A 15272-nucleotide genomic window follows, 5' to 3' on the forward strand; every position below is an offset into this window, starting at 1 on the left:
GGTAGCCTAATGGGCGGCTTCGTTACCTGTATGCCTTAGTCACCGGGCACCATTCGATTAAGCGATGAGTTGGATCGGAGTCGCGAGTACTGTGGCGAAGAATTTGGTGAGCAAATGGAGTGATCCAACCGAACTCAAAGTTACGACAGGCTCTGCGCGTCTTTGGGGATGAATTTAGAGTTGGGATGGGAAGCCGCGAGGGTGATCGCTACCTCCTCCGAATGAGTTCATCTATGCGGTCTGAACGGGAAGCCGTCCGCCTGTTTCCCTCCTGTATGACTGCAGCCGTGTGCCATTCCCCCTGGAGTGTTAGGAGCCTACAATTTCGACATAGAAGACGTGTTTTTGGAGCCATAGTGGTGGTGCAGGGCATGCAGCCGCGCCTGGCACCGGCCGTTATGGCCCTCTTTGTTCATCTTAGTCGGAAGGAGTCGAACGTAGAGGGCGCGTCTCCACAGTTCGGGCACTCGAACCCGTTCCATCGTATAGCGGTCATGTTTGATATGTAACCGGTCCAAGAGGTGGTGACCAGACATGATCTGGGCGAGACTCCTGTAATTGTTAAGGCGATGCGCGTCGCGAAGTTCCCGATAGGTGTTCACCACCCCCAAAGGTAGTAGTCGCGCGTTGGAAGTGGAGATCAGGAGGTCAAGGGCTCTCTTGAAATTTTGCGGAGTACAACCTCAAAGTGCGTCTTCGTCATGTTTCCGTAAGTGGAGGTAAGGAGTCGAGTACAGTACTCGACTAGTTACGAAGGCATGGGCGAGCCGCACACCATTTGCATCGCAACCCTCCTCGCTTGTTGCAAACGCGACGAAGCATTCGGCCCACCTGGCCGCCGACATTGCGGAGTTTGGAAAGGGTTGTGTCTGCCTTGCGATGCTGATTCATGAAAAGACCGAGTATTCGGAGCTACTGCTCTTCACGGATGGGGCTGCTGGCGAGAGAAGGCCGAAAGGAGATCCCGCATTTCGGAGAATGTCGAATATGCACAAATTCAGTCTTGGACAGGAAGCACTGGAGGCCGCAGTACGTGGCATAGTGGTCTACTATGCTCGCCGTTGCTTGCAGGCATTCCTCCATCTCTCCTATGTTTTCCGGAGTAACCCAGATGGTGATGTCATCTGTGTACACTGCTTGCTGAACACCGCCGGCACACGCCAGCTGTGCCGGGAGGTGGTGGTGGAAGTGGTAGTGGTTTTTTTTATTAAAATAATAGTAAAAAGGAAGGAAAAGAATTTTGCTAGCCCCAGCATCTGCCATCGATACTGAAGCACCTGAGCTGGAAGGCGGAAATAAATGATGGCAGGCAGAATGGAGAAAATAAATGCAAGGGCTGAGGGGACAGGAAGAGAGGATAGGGGGAGAAGTAATATATACAAACTATTTACACAATAAGAAATGTTTCTAGGTGGTGCGCGTGATTAGTTCATTTTAGAGGAATTAAATCGCACGCGCATAGATCTGTGTTGACTACAACTGAAGTGGGGCGTCCAGTTATTAATCGTTCAAGGTAGAACTCGCGGAGCGTTCGGTCACTGCCTGTAACTACCTGACGGAGAACAGACGGGACGTCAAGCCCGTGTGTTAGAGGAATGCGCAAAAGCTCACCAAAGTTCGCTAACGAGTGCGCGCACTGCCCTGCGGCCACAATAGGGATTTGATGGAGTATGGTAGTATGCTCTGCGCCCTATAGGCCGCTAGGCATATCGCAACGAGCATCGGTGAACGCGGCACATTGAAGGAGCAGATGTTCGAGTGTTTCCACTGCACCGCATCCGTCACACGCCTCACTCGTCGCGATTCGCTGACGCTCCCTTCGTTTCCCTAGCCACACGCTGCCAATGTGTGCGCGGAGGATCATTACACGTTTTGACCATGTAAGTGCGCGACCGGCGGTTTTACTGTGGATACGCTCACCTCCTGCGATGCGTGGGTCGGGGTGCTGCTTTCGGAGATGGTCGTGGATAGCCGCACGCACGTCCTCCAGCACAAGGGGCAGATCGCTGGCAGGTAGTTCGTGTGCAGCAGTCGCGAGGTCATCAGGTTCTTCGTTGCCGGCGATGCCGAAGTGACCGGGCACCCACTGTGCACGCACGGCACATTCTCTCTGCGCGAGGCGCTCGATGCGCGAGCGAACTTCGCACACTAGTGGGGTATCGCGGCTGTTAAATTGCAGGCGGCTGAGAGCGGCGCGGGAGTCGCACAGCAGAACACTCCTGGGCGGCGGAGGGCCGAGGGTGAGCAGCAGGTCCAGCCCGAGCCGGATCCCCATCAACTACGCTGTGGTGGAGGAGCCCAGGAAGGTTGCGTGTTCCTGGCTGTGCAGTCGCAGGGCGGGGATGCAGGCTGCCGAAGCAAGCGAGCAGCTGCTGCGGGCCACTGAGCCCTCGGTGTACACGAGGAGATGGTCCTAGAGCTCCTCGTGTATGACGGCTCTGGCAAGCTGCTGCACAGCACAGAGGGGTGTGCTCCGCTTTCCCGTGATGTCGGCGATCTCTCGCTGTACCTCCGAGGCGGCAGGCCAGGGCGTACAGGAGCCGTAGGTGGGTGGGTCTTGAGTCAATTGCTCATACGCGAGTAGCGCCGCGCCCATTCGTGAACGTGTGTGCGAGCTCAAACGCCGCAGCAGCGGGCCGCCGTACGGTGCTCGGTGTAGCCGGTCGATGTGATTCAATGCCCTGCGCGCTGCTTGGAGCTCAAGTGGCCACGCTCCTGCCTAGGCCAACGTTGCGGCGCACTGACAGTTTTTGTGCAAGCATAGGCACACGAGCAGGAACTTGCGGTACTGGAGCTCGAGTTTCTTTCAGCACGGCTTGCGCACCGTGACGAGCGGCAGCGCATAGAGCACTGCCCCCAAAGCTGCGGCATTGTATAGCCGCAGCAAGGCTTGCTGGGAGTCGCCCTGGCCTCGAGCGGTGAGCTTGTGCACTGCGGCGGTGTGCCTCTTCATTTGCAGACAGGCCGTGGTTGCAGCGGGGCGGAAGGAAAGGCGCCAGTCGATGCCCAGGCCAAGGTACGGCACCGATTTACGCCAAGGAATCGGAGTCCCGTCTAGTGACAGTGGCGCAATGTGCGCCGCCGAGCGCAAAACGCAGGCCATGGCCACCGATTTGCCCGTGCTCAGCGACAGACCAAGGCCTCGCAAGCTGGCATCGGTTGCAGTCAGAGCTTCCTGAAGGCACCCCCGCACGCGGAGCGCCTCCCCCGGTAGTCCACGGCACCACTGAGTTATGTCGTCTGCATATATGGACATGTACACATGGTGTCGGCCGCTCGTGGGGAGGGAGGCCGGCGCCACCGACATGGCCACATTAAAGAGAAATGGTGATAAGACAGACACCTGCGGCGCGCCCATGTCTACCGGGCGAGGCTTGGAGAGCTTACCCTCTACTCGTACGGGCATGGTGCGCCACATCACGAAGACATGAACGTATCGCAAAAGGCGCCCGCTCACACCTACTCCCTCAAGCACGGCGAGCATTGGTGCGTGGCGAACGTTGTCAAAAGCGCCCGACACGTCCAGTAGTAGCAGCCGCACAACCTGGCCTGCCGCCCTGGCATCCTCCAGCGCTGTAACAACGTCCGAGATAGAATCAGCCGTGCACCGCATCCCACGGAAACCCGTCTGTCGCTCGTCAAACAAATCAGCCTCCGCAGCCCGCTCGTTCAGACGCTGCAACGCCATATGCTCCATGAGCTTACCTGCCGCCGATGTTAATGCCACTGGCCGGTATCCGCTCAGCTCCGTAGGGGGGGGGGGGGGGGGCGCCCTGCCTATCGGATGGGACAAACGACCGCGGTTCGCAAGTCCTCCGGTAGCTCCCCCCGTTCCCACGCCAGGTTGATCTGCTGCAGGAGGATCTGTCGTTGCTGCGCATTCAGGTTTCGTAGCATCTGGCATGTCACCCCGTCCGGTCCGGGCGCCGAGCGGCGGCGGCAGCGCTGCAGCGCATTGTTCAGTTCCGCCGCGGTCAACGGCGCATCACATGGACCTTCTGAGGCGACGGGCGAGGGACTGGCGTCGCTTCTGGGGCTCTCAGGAGCAGCTATGTTAGCTGCGTTTGCGGGGCTGGGCGGCGCGAATCGATCGGCAAATCGCTCTGCGAAATCTTCAAAGCTGAGCCCGCTGGAGATAGCGAGGGCGGCCAGCGGTTGACGGTTTGCCTGTGGTTCGGTGATGCGCCGCAGGGTGCCAAACAGCCTCCGCGAGCTGACATCTTCCTCCATCCTTTGGCATAGTAAAGCCCACTGCCGGCGCTATAGCTTGTTGGAGTGGCGACGCGCTGCCGCGTCCAAGCGGTTGTAGACAGTCCTGTCGGCGGCTCTGTCTGTCCGTCGCGCCCGTCGCTTTGCGCGATGTCTCTTCTCGCGCAGATTGAGCAGCTTCATATCAGGTGTGGGCTGCCCTGCCCTTACCTCTGCTCGTTGGGTGGCTGCGAGAGCGCTTCCGACTAGACTTAAAAATAAATCTTCGCCAGTGGCCGCCGCCTCGTCGACCGCCCGCCTGAACGCGCTCCAGTTCTTAATGAAGTGGGCACGTCTGGGGCGCGCCTCCAACGCAGTGGATTCGATTAGGATGGAGTATTGATCCGAGCCCCAGGGAGATGAAGATCGGCGCCATGTCGCCTCGATGCGTCTGGATTCGAAGGCAACGTCGATGCAGGAGCCGGTTGTTCCGCATCGTCGAAAGGTGGGCTCGCCGGTTTTCAAGGGGGTGAGTCCCAGATGCGTGGCGGCGTCGTGTAGGTCATCTCCACGCGCGAAGTGGCGCGCACTGCCCCACGCACTATGGTGGGCGTTAAAATCACCACAGATGAGTTGGCGCGGGGCACAGCACGAAGACACAGCATGAAAACACTTCGCGTTCCACGCGACAGCCGCCGAGCCGACGAGGGTGTGCTGGACGTCCTGCCGCACGTATATCGCGCACCTTGATTTCCCGTGGCGATGAGATGTGTCAGAACAGGGCACTGCGGCACAGGTGGGTTCCTTGCACGTGGTTGCTGAGTGGCAGCCAGTGTTGCCAGGTAGCCGCATCAGGGGCTCCCCGTCATGTGAACGTACGTATGTCTCCTGCGGCGCGATAACTTCCGGCGAATCCTCAGCACGAATCCTCAGTCAGCGCACGTTCCACTGCAGAATTGATGGTATGCGGGAGGGATTCCGGCGGCTAACCATCATGCTGGCTTATCTGTGCGCGAGCACCCGCTGCTTCTAAGCAAGCCCGGTGTCCATCGGTGCCCTCTGGGAAAAGTGCGCTGAGTGCGCGCAACGCCAGCTTAAGGCGCGTGATCTAGCGTCCTGTGCGTCAGGGGGCTGGCCATGAGATGCGGCCAAAGGCTCGGGCCGTGCTGTACGGGACGCCGGGAAACCGGATCGTCGATGCCGCTGCCGTCGCTTCCTTTGTTTCGGTTGCTGCTGCTGGGGTGCTCCCCTGACGGCCTCCGCATAAGAAAGCGCGCGCGGCGCCTATTGATGTTGCTGTGCTGGGGCCGCTGTTTCAGCCTGGACGACGGCTCGGACATCCCGCCTGGACATGGGTGCCATGGATGTGGCCATTAAAGCGGCCACGTGACGCTCTCGCTGCCAGTGCGGGCACGCTGGGTCAATGTCTACGTGCCGCCCCCCGCAGTTAATGCAGCGGGGCTTGCTCGCGCAGGTACCAGGCTCGCGCGGCCAGCCGCAGCGCGTGCATCGGGCAGGAGCCGACACGCCTCAGTGGCATGCCCAGGCTGGCGCACTTGGCACACTGGAGCGGCCGGGGACGACAGGGGCGGACCGCGAGCCTGGGCTTGAATAATGTGATGAACGCCGGTGGTGTCGGCGCCTCAAAATGGAGAGCGAGTGTGCTGCCCTACAGAGACGCCGACACCATCGGCACCCTTGACTCCGCCGCCGCTAGCAGCTCCTCCGCCGTCCTGCACCCGTCTACACCGAAGACCAGGCCGGAGCTTTGGTTCCGAGAAGGAGGCTCCTTGGCGCAGACCGGCACGCCGCAGATGACGGCTGTGGCTAGCAGGGCCTGGAGAGCATCGCTGCTCCCCGCGTCCACTGCCACCACATTCCGTCGCATGTTTACCCGGATGGCGAGGACGCCCGGGCGGGATCCGATCTCCTCGGCCAACTCCCAGCCCTGCTCCCTGGTGAAGGCTGTGCCCCGGTTCGCCGGCCGAAACAGCGCCGTCCCCACCAGGCTGTACGGGACCTCCACGGAAGCCGCGGCTCGCTCCAGGGCATCTCTCCGACGCCGCTGCGCCTTGGTAGTGATGGTGTGCCATGAGACTGGGCTGGCCTCAGCATCAGCGTTGCCGCTGTCTGCGGCATATTGCTGCGGCGCGCCGCGGAGTTGGGCGCACTCGCTGCCAGCAGACGAAGCCCCAGCCGCCGCCTGGTCTCGTGGGGTGGGATTTGGCGATGTCGCACCCGGTTTTCTTCCGGACGCCGGCGCCCCCGCAGCAACAGCAGCAACATCAGCAGCAGGCTGGAGGTGGGCTCCATGGCGCTCGTGCTTCGCAGGCCCTGCTACTTCGAGTGTGTAGAGAGAGGGAACAGTGACGGTGGGGGGGGGGGGGGGGGCTTCGAGCTTCCCGCTTGGCTACCGCGATGTCCCTGTTAGTTTACGCGCCCCTCTCCTCCTCGGACCCCGTTGAGCGTCGTCGTGTCCTGAGAACAGACTCGTCCATCGGGGTGCACATGCTGTCCTCGGCTGCAGGTGTCCTCGGTGAGCCCGCAGCAGCAGCATCAAGGGGAGAGGGCATCACAGCCGGTTGCCCAGGGGAAGCAATAGCGGCAGAAAACGCAGGGGTGGCCAGAAATGGCGGGATGGCAGCCGTCATGAAGTCCTGCGTCTGGTGAGCAAGCGCCATGGCGTCCCTCAAGGCTTGAACGCGTGGGTACGCCGGCGACAAGTCCAAGGTCCCTATGACGGACTCGAGATTCTCCGAGGTGGTGATGCGCGCCCGCGTCAGGCACCTCACCGTGTTCCGCAGATGTGCGATCTCGGCCTGCATTCGCCGAATGGTGCTGGACGACCCTGCTCTGGAAGGCCTTCGTCTGCGTGATCGTGAGTGTGAACGGGCTGCCCTTCGTTGCTCATTGTCAAAGCCGAACGCAGGCCGTCGTTCCTTCACGGTGTCTGTGGCCTCCATGGGGAGACCCCGCAGCACCGCGAAGCCTTAGGCCCAGTGTCCGAAGGAGCAGAGAGCTAAAAAACACGTCCGCTCGCTTCGAGCGCCCGCTGAAGAAATCCGTCCCGGGAGGTGCACAATGGCAATAATAATGAAAAGCGGGGACAACACAGCGCCTTGTGGTGTGCCGCACGTTCCCATCTCAAACGGGCCGTACTCGGTCTCTTTTATGCGTATATAGGCCAAGCGGTCTGCAAAAGGGGTTGAGACACCAAATGTTGAGGCTACAGTAATCTTGTTATGGGCTTCCTCTGCAAGTAAGATCACCCACGGTGAAGTTTTGGATGAAACAAACGCTTAAAATATATTTCAATTCAGCGCCAAAAAGTCCCTCAAAACTCCTTCTCACGATATAGACTCATCGCTAGCGTTAATACTTGGTGACGTAGAACTGCGGAACCATATCAGTGAATAGTAGGTACATCACAGCATAGTAATGTGCCGTACTATCAACGACGACGCGCGGCATTGGCGAGGCACTGTATCGGTGACTCGGCGGTCGGTATACTGATCGGAATATACGCGTGCCGTTGCTGACGGCGCCATGAAAGAACAGCACACGACAAAACAGCATGCGTCAAAACAGCGCACAAAAACAGCGCAGCGACAAAACAGCACAGGTAAAAACGGCACGGCGACAAACCAGCACAAGGAAGAAACAGCATGGCGACATAACAGCACAGACAAGAACAGCAAGCGTCAAAACAGCACGCTGGACAAAGCAGGATAGCGAAAAAACAGCAGGACGAAAGAAGCGTGCAGAGAAAAAACAGCACGACGACAAAACGGCACATCTGAGTGCTCTCCAGCAGTACTGGAGGGGTGAATAATCATCGCCATAAACAAATGGTAAATCACAAAACTTACGCCAGCCACCTTTAGAGTTAGCGAGTGCTCGTTTCACAAAAAAGTAAGGAACAGGGTAAAGTAATACTCGTGATCTGTAGTTATCACCTGTAATTATCACCTTTTTGCGTATTGGCTGTTAAAGTTACTGCCGGAGTAGTAGAGCCTCATATAGAAAATTTTATCTATTTACTGCTCCAATCACAAGGTACCCGGTTTTAACAAATTCCTTTTGACATCATCGTTGATGTATTGTTCATTTCTCTTATTTATTTATCACCTGTATTTATCACTTTTTTTGCGTTTTAGCTGTTAAAGTTACTGCTAGATAAGTGCCTTATATAGAAAATATAATATCTTTACTCCTCCAATGACAAGGTACCTAATGCTTTAACAAATTCCTTTTTACGTCGTCGTTGGTGAATTGTTCGTTTCCTAAATATATTACACATTTAAAAAATGCAGGGTTTAATTGTTTCATTGCTATGGCGGTACAAAACCGATATACTGTTGTACCATACTTAGCACTGCTTCTCCGAGTGCACTCTACTTCATTTCCTGTTATCAGTTGTCTATTCACAGCTTGCATTTATTGGTCTCGCACTGGAAATCAATAATAATAATAATAATAATAATAATAATAATATTTTACTGTCACAACATATTCTGACATATAAAGATTCGGGCATTGCAGACTTGCAGGACTAAGCCCGGCAACATCGGCAAGGGAAAAGTCAAGGCAATAAAAATATCATGATAAGTGTACATACACTGGAACACAAATTGTTAAGAAAATACATAGAGCAAAAGAAAAAACTTTGGAAATCACGTGTTCTCAGCATCATTTGGCCTTAAAATATCGCAGATTTTTACATCCATATGTGGAGCTGGTCTTTACGCAAGGTTCTGGCAGCAACTTTTATCTTGAAGGCAAAATTCTAAAAGAGTAAAGTTTAACTGTTTGTTCATATAAACTTTCAAAGGACGGAAGAGCAAGAAAGTTGAACAAGTTTACTTTTTAGAAGAGCATCTGCATGATCATGTCACCGTTGCGAATGTTAATAATCGAATAATATTGTTTTGATTATGAGGAAAGGAAAGGTGCAGTCGCTGCCTTACTCTTCGTAGAAATAAAATCACGTCGTGAGTGAAGGAATGTAGGAGGTAGAGAAGGTTTCGTTTTGCTGCTGCACGATCGGCTGTTTTGAGATAATAATAATAATTGGTTTTGAGGGAATAAAAATGGCGCAGTATCTGTCTCATATGTTGTTGTTGTTGTTGTTGAAAACTTTTATTGTCCAACAGAGAAAGACCACACCGCCTGGGCCGCTCCGTCTCACCCCCCTTTACAGGGGAGAGGACTTAGGAGCGGCCCAGCCGCACGGGATGGTCGCATTCGATGCTGGCCGGGTTGGTTTTGCCGGCGGCCTCTTCTGCCAGTTGGACGGCGGTGATTTGGAGCTCAGGGTCCGAGCGCCGCAACAAGGTTTCCCAGGCTTCCCTACTGCTAATGTTTTGCGCCCTGCCTGGGGAGTAAGCGCACTCCCAAATTATATGGTCGAGGGTTCCTCTCGCCCCACACTTTTTACATTTATCGTCCTCGCAGTCCGCTCGGATATGTTTGTTTAGTACTGGGTTTGGGTATACTCCAGTCTGCAGGCGTCTCCACGCCGTCGCCTGACTCCTATTTAACGCCGTGTTTGGTGGGGAAAAACACCTCCGGCATTGCTTGTAGTGGTCTGTAATCTCTTCATACGAGATTAATCGCCCTTCTCTATCATGTTCGGCCTGAGGCGACCCAACCTGTACAGCACGGAGGTAGAATCTCGAGCTGCACTGTGGGCCGCCTCGTTACCGCTGACAGATTCGTGCGCCGGGGTCCAGATGATGTTGATCTTCCTATCAATCACTCCTTGTGTTAAAATTTTGGTGGTGAGGGGGTTTATCCTCCCTCTGCTGAAATTTTGGATTGCAGTCTTACTGTCGCTAATAATATATCTAGCTTTGGTGCCAGCGCAAGCGATCGCTATCGCGGCTTCCTCCGCTATCTCGGTTTCTTTCCCTAGTATGGTGGCCGCCGTGATGAGGGTGCCCTCCCCATCTACCGCCACTATGGTCATGTATCGACTGTGTCTGTCCCCTGCCGCATCTACGTAGGGGACTTCATTTCGGCGTTTACCCCGATATATTCTTTCTATCGCTTCCGCCCTTTTCTGTCTCCTTTCCTTATTAAACTCAGGGTGCATATTCTTGGGTAGGGGAGGGATTCTCAGGTGCGCCCTGATTTCCTTGTCAATGTCGACCCTTTCCTTTTGCCCCCTGTCTGTGGCCATTCCAAGATTACTTTGCGTAGCTCTTCCCACTCGCGTCGTGCTGAGTCTTTCAAGTTGCGAGGTTTTAACCGCTTCCGCGATTTCTGCAATCGTATTATGCAGTCCTAGGGCCAGTAGCTTCTCCGTCGATGTACAGATTGGGAGCTCTAGGGCCTTTTTTACGCATTTCCTGATGAACGCGTCTATCTTGCTCCTCTCATCTGCCTTTAGGTTCAGATATGGCGTGGCGTAGCCCACTCTACTAATGATGAAGGCCTGTACCAATCTTAGGAGGTTTTTTTCCTTGAGGCCGCCTCCCTTACGTGAGACCCTCCTGATGACGCTTAATGTCTGGGTCGCGTGGTTTTCTAATTTGTTAATTGTGATCGTGTTCCTCCCATGTGTTTGTAAGTGGAGGCCCAATATTCGTATTGTCTCTACCTTTGGTATTTCCCTTCCTTCCACAATACCCCTGTGGGTCAGAGGGAGGTTCGTTCCTGAGTGCCTTGTCATTATACACGAAGATTTCTGATTTTTCAGGCGAACATTTAAGTCCTCTGTCCTCCGCGTACTTTGAGATGACGTCTGCTGCCACCTGCAGCGTTTGATTGATCTCTGCGTCGCTCCCTCTGTTGATCCAGAGGTTGATGTCGTCCGCGTACAGGCTGTAGTTTAAGTTGTAGTTCCCAATTTTTCGCAATTCCTTCGGGAGCCCTCTCATGGCCATGTTGAAAAGAGTGGGTGACAGTACCGATCCCTGAGGTGTCCCCCTGTTACCCTGCCTGATCACGCCGGATTGTATTTCCTGGAAAGTTATAACCGCCGTGCGGTCCGTTAAAAAATTTCGGATTTAACGATAGGTTTTTAGCCCTATTCCTGCCTGCTGGAGCCCCTCCAGAATGGCTTCGTGCTTGACGTTGTCGAAGGCCTTTTTTAGGTCTAGCCCCATAATGACTTTGGCGTCTTTGGTTCTGGAATGAATTATATCGTGCTGCAGCCGCAGCATGACGTCCTGTGTGCTCAGATGGGGCCTGAAGCCATACATCTCGTCTGGCCATTTCTCTGTTTCCTCCATATAATTTGAAATTCTGGTCTGAATGATGTGTTCCATTAACTTTCCGACACATGACGTGAGTGATATAGGTCGGAGGTTTTCCAGCTGCGGTTGCTTCCCGGGTTTTAGAATCAGGATCACGGTAGCCTCTTTCCACAGCGGTGGGATCTCCCCCTTTTCCCAGCAATCTTGCATGTAGCTGGTAAGGGCCTCTATCGAGTTGTCATCTAAGTTCCTGAGCATCTTATTCGTGACTCCATCTGGCCCTGGAGCCAACTTGGTTTTGAGTTTCGCTATCTCCGCCCTTACTTCAGCTGTCGTGATTGGCGCGTCTAACTTCTCATTTGGAATCCCGTGGTAGTCGGGTAGCTCTCTAATTTCCGTGTCGCCTATGTATGTCTCGACGAGTTTTTTCATAAATATGTCGTCGTCCTGTTCTTCGCATGCGTGTCTAACTTTAGCCATTTTGTCTCGTGCTTGTGTTTTGGACGTGTCAGGGTCTAATAAATGTCTTAGGACATTCCACGTCTGGGGGAGATTCATATTCCTTTCCATGTCACTACATTTGTTAGTCTAATTTTGTTCACACAGCTTAAAGGCGTAATCTTCTATTTCTTTGTTATGACGCGCCAACCTTCTTCTGAGGTTTTTGTTGTTTCTACCTCGCCTTTTAAGTCGACGTTCCATGCCCTGTTTGGCCTCCCACATGTGTAAGAGTCGGGCATCCGCTATTTCCGGAGCTTTTTCTCCTTCTAGCGTCTTTGTTGTTTTCCTGGTGTCTTTCTTTACCGCTTCGCACCAGTCCTTTATATTTCCTATCTTTGTTATGCCTCTGTTCCCCCTAATCTCTCTAAATCGGTCCCAGTCTGTGATTTTCGTCCGGAAACACTTTTTTCCTTTGACTTTACTCCTGATTTCAACCGTGTTTTTCACTATTGAGTGGTCGCTCCCCAGATTGAGTTTCGTATTTATCTATTGCGTCGTTTCTACATTTTTAATCAGGGTCAGGTCCGGTGAGGTATCGGCGGTAATGCTGTTCCCCGCCCGCGTGGGGTATAACTGGTCAGTCAGCAATGTTATCCCCAGGTTATGCATGTCCTCCCACAACTGTCTCCCCTTTGCGTCTTACTTGGTGTACCCCCACTCCGGGTGATGGGCGTTAAAATCCCCTACTATAATTAGCGGCTGGTTCCCCGCTATTTTAAGTGCCTTGTTCATTATCGCCCTGAAGCGGACCTTCCGTTGTCGCTGTGGGCTGTAAATATTGAGTAGGAAAGTGTTTGATTCCTCCTTTTTACCTGTTAGAATTTCTACAAAGACGTTTTCTATGACGTTGTCTTCTAATTCGTGTTCGATCGTTGCTACGTTTCTCTGCACCAGTGTTGTAACTCTCGATTTGTCCCCTTTCCCACTGTGGAAGGCGCGATACCCTTGTAATTTGGCCGGGCCACCGGTCTCCTGCAACGCGATAGCAAGGGGGGCTGATTCGCGGTGCGACAGCGTGGTCTGCAATACCGGTCGCTTGCGCCGATACCCGCGACAGTTCCACTGCCAAATTTGGAAGTTATTAGGCGGTCTGTCCATTATTCAACTTTGTCAAGTTCTCCTCAAGTAGAGTCACTCTCGCATTTAGGTTGGCGGTTTCCCCCTTTAATTGCTGGAGCGCCTCCGTCATGAGGTGAAAGTGATTTTGCATCTGTATCTGCATTTGTTGAATCTGATTGGCTAAGTCCTCAAGTTTACTGTCTCTTTTCTTAGCAAAATTCTTAAGACCTCTCTCCAGTTTCACATTTAATTTCTCTAGCTTTTCATCCACTGTCAGGTCTGAGTAGTTTTCCTCCCTGACTTTGCGTTTAGAGGGGGGCGGAGAGATACCCTCGACCATCATATTAATCTCCGCACCCTTGCTGTCGGCTTGAGCGCTAAGAGGGTCGCCTTCGATTTTGTTGGGCGCTGCTATTTTAGATCCGCCTGCTTTTGTTTGAGATTGAGTCGTCACTGTATTGCGCTCTGTTTTTGAATTTTGTATGTCCTCCTTTAAACTAAGGATCGTTGCATTCATGCTCTTAATAATATTTGTAAATTTTTCTATTTCCTCGTCTTTTTTGTACTTAATATTTCCGCCCTGGGTAGCCGTGCTTGCGAAGCTCACGCCTTTGCTCTCACCATTATGGGTTGTTGATGCGCCTCGGGCTCGACTGGGGGTCCTGGCTCTCGAGCTCGACAGTCCCCTGGATGGGCTCCTTCCCCTGTATTGGTTCCTCCCTCTGGAAGAGCTTCGTCCCTTGGAGGCTGTCCGCTGCTCCTCTCCTAGTCTATGGAAGGAACTCGTCCTGGGCTTGTATCCTTCCTTCTCCCCGTCTGGTCTGGCCCTTGGGCGGCTCTGGTGTTCTTTGGTTTTTGCGATGCGGTTGGTTGCTCCCCACGTGTCCGCTTCTTCCTTCATCTTCTTTTCCCAGTGTCTCTTTTTGATTTCGTACGGTGTACGATGGATCAGCTTGCATTTGCTGTCCCCCAGCATGTGATCTTTCCCGCAGAGTTGGCACTTCAGCTTGCAGGTGTGGTCCTCTGGTGGATTTTCCTGTCCGCAACCACGGCATTTGATGTTTGCCGGGTTTGGACACACGTCGATTCTATGGCCTAGTCTTCCGCATGCCTTGCATACTTCGCATTTCTTCTTATACAGGTAGCATCTGTGCGGGGCTCCCCCAAGGATGACTGTCCTCGGTACTCTCTCATCCTTGAAGAGTATTAATATAGTCGTGGAATCTTTCCCGAGTCTTCTTACCCCGATAACCTCCGGGTTTGCCTTGTGCCTTAGCATCTGCATGATCTCCTCTTGGGTGAAAATCCTATCCACCCCGTGCACCACTCCCTTGCCGCAGCCGTCCGGAGTGGCCACGTAGGCGAAGACTCGCACCTGTTCTTCCTCCCCTAGCTTGATTAGGTTTATGCTCACGTATTTCATCTTCCTTTCCTCACTTGTCGTAGCGATGAGGATGGAATGTTGTTTCGTGTTGGGTATCACAATGTCTTCCTCTTCCGTTTCCTGAATATTCACGCCCGCCGACGCCTTGATCATTCTTGTTAAGTATGCAGGTCCACGTTTAAGGAGTCTATCTAGTCCACCTTTGGGTCGGAAAATAATCTTGTCCGCTCCCTCCGGTATTTGTGCCTCCGGTTTCTCTACTGAAAATGCTGCCAGTTTTCTTCCGGCCTGCCGGAGCCTGAGCTGCTCGGCCTCGATTTCCCTCCAGCTCTTCTCGAGCGGGACAACCTTCTTCCCTTTGCACTGGAACCACTGTCCCGGCGCCGTGAACTCCCGCGCGTCCACTTCGTCACCTTCAACCACCTCCATGATGGCTGCCCTCGTTTGAAATTTCCCGCCCTCTTCGTGCCGCGCGCCGTGGCGCTGCTGCTCCTCACGCTGTTATGCTTAGCTCGCTTCGCCTCAAAAATCCTGGATTATTCGAAAAATCGGACTCACTTGGTAGAAAACTTGGTATCCTCGTATTCCCGGCGAGTTCCGACATCCGATTCTTCACTCGTTTTCAGTCGATGGGCAGGATTTCTCCCGATAACAGCGTCAAAGCATGGAGCTGTGCTGAGACACGTCTGATCATGCCGGCCCCCTAGCGGCCAACCTCCTGTCTCATATATCGTTGGACACCTGAACCGCGCCGTAAGAGAAGGGTAAAGGAGGGAGTGAAAGAAGAAAGGAAGAGAAAGGTGCCGTAGTGGAGGGCTCCGGAATAATTTCGACCACCTGGGCATCTTTAACGTGCACTGACATCGCACAGCACACGAGCGCCTTGGCGTTTTTCCTCCATAAAAACGCAGCCGCCGCGGTCGGGTTCGAACCCGGGAACT

Source organism: Amblyomma americanum, chromosome 6 (assembly GCF_052857255.1).
Source record: "Amblyomma americanum isolate KBUSLIRL-KWMA chromosome 6, ASM5285725v1, whole genome shotgun sequence".
Taxonomy (NCBI): Eukaryota; Metazoa; Arthropoda; class Arachnida; order Ixodida; family Ixodidae; genus Amblyomma; species Amblyomma americanum.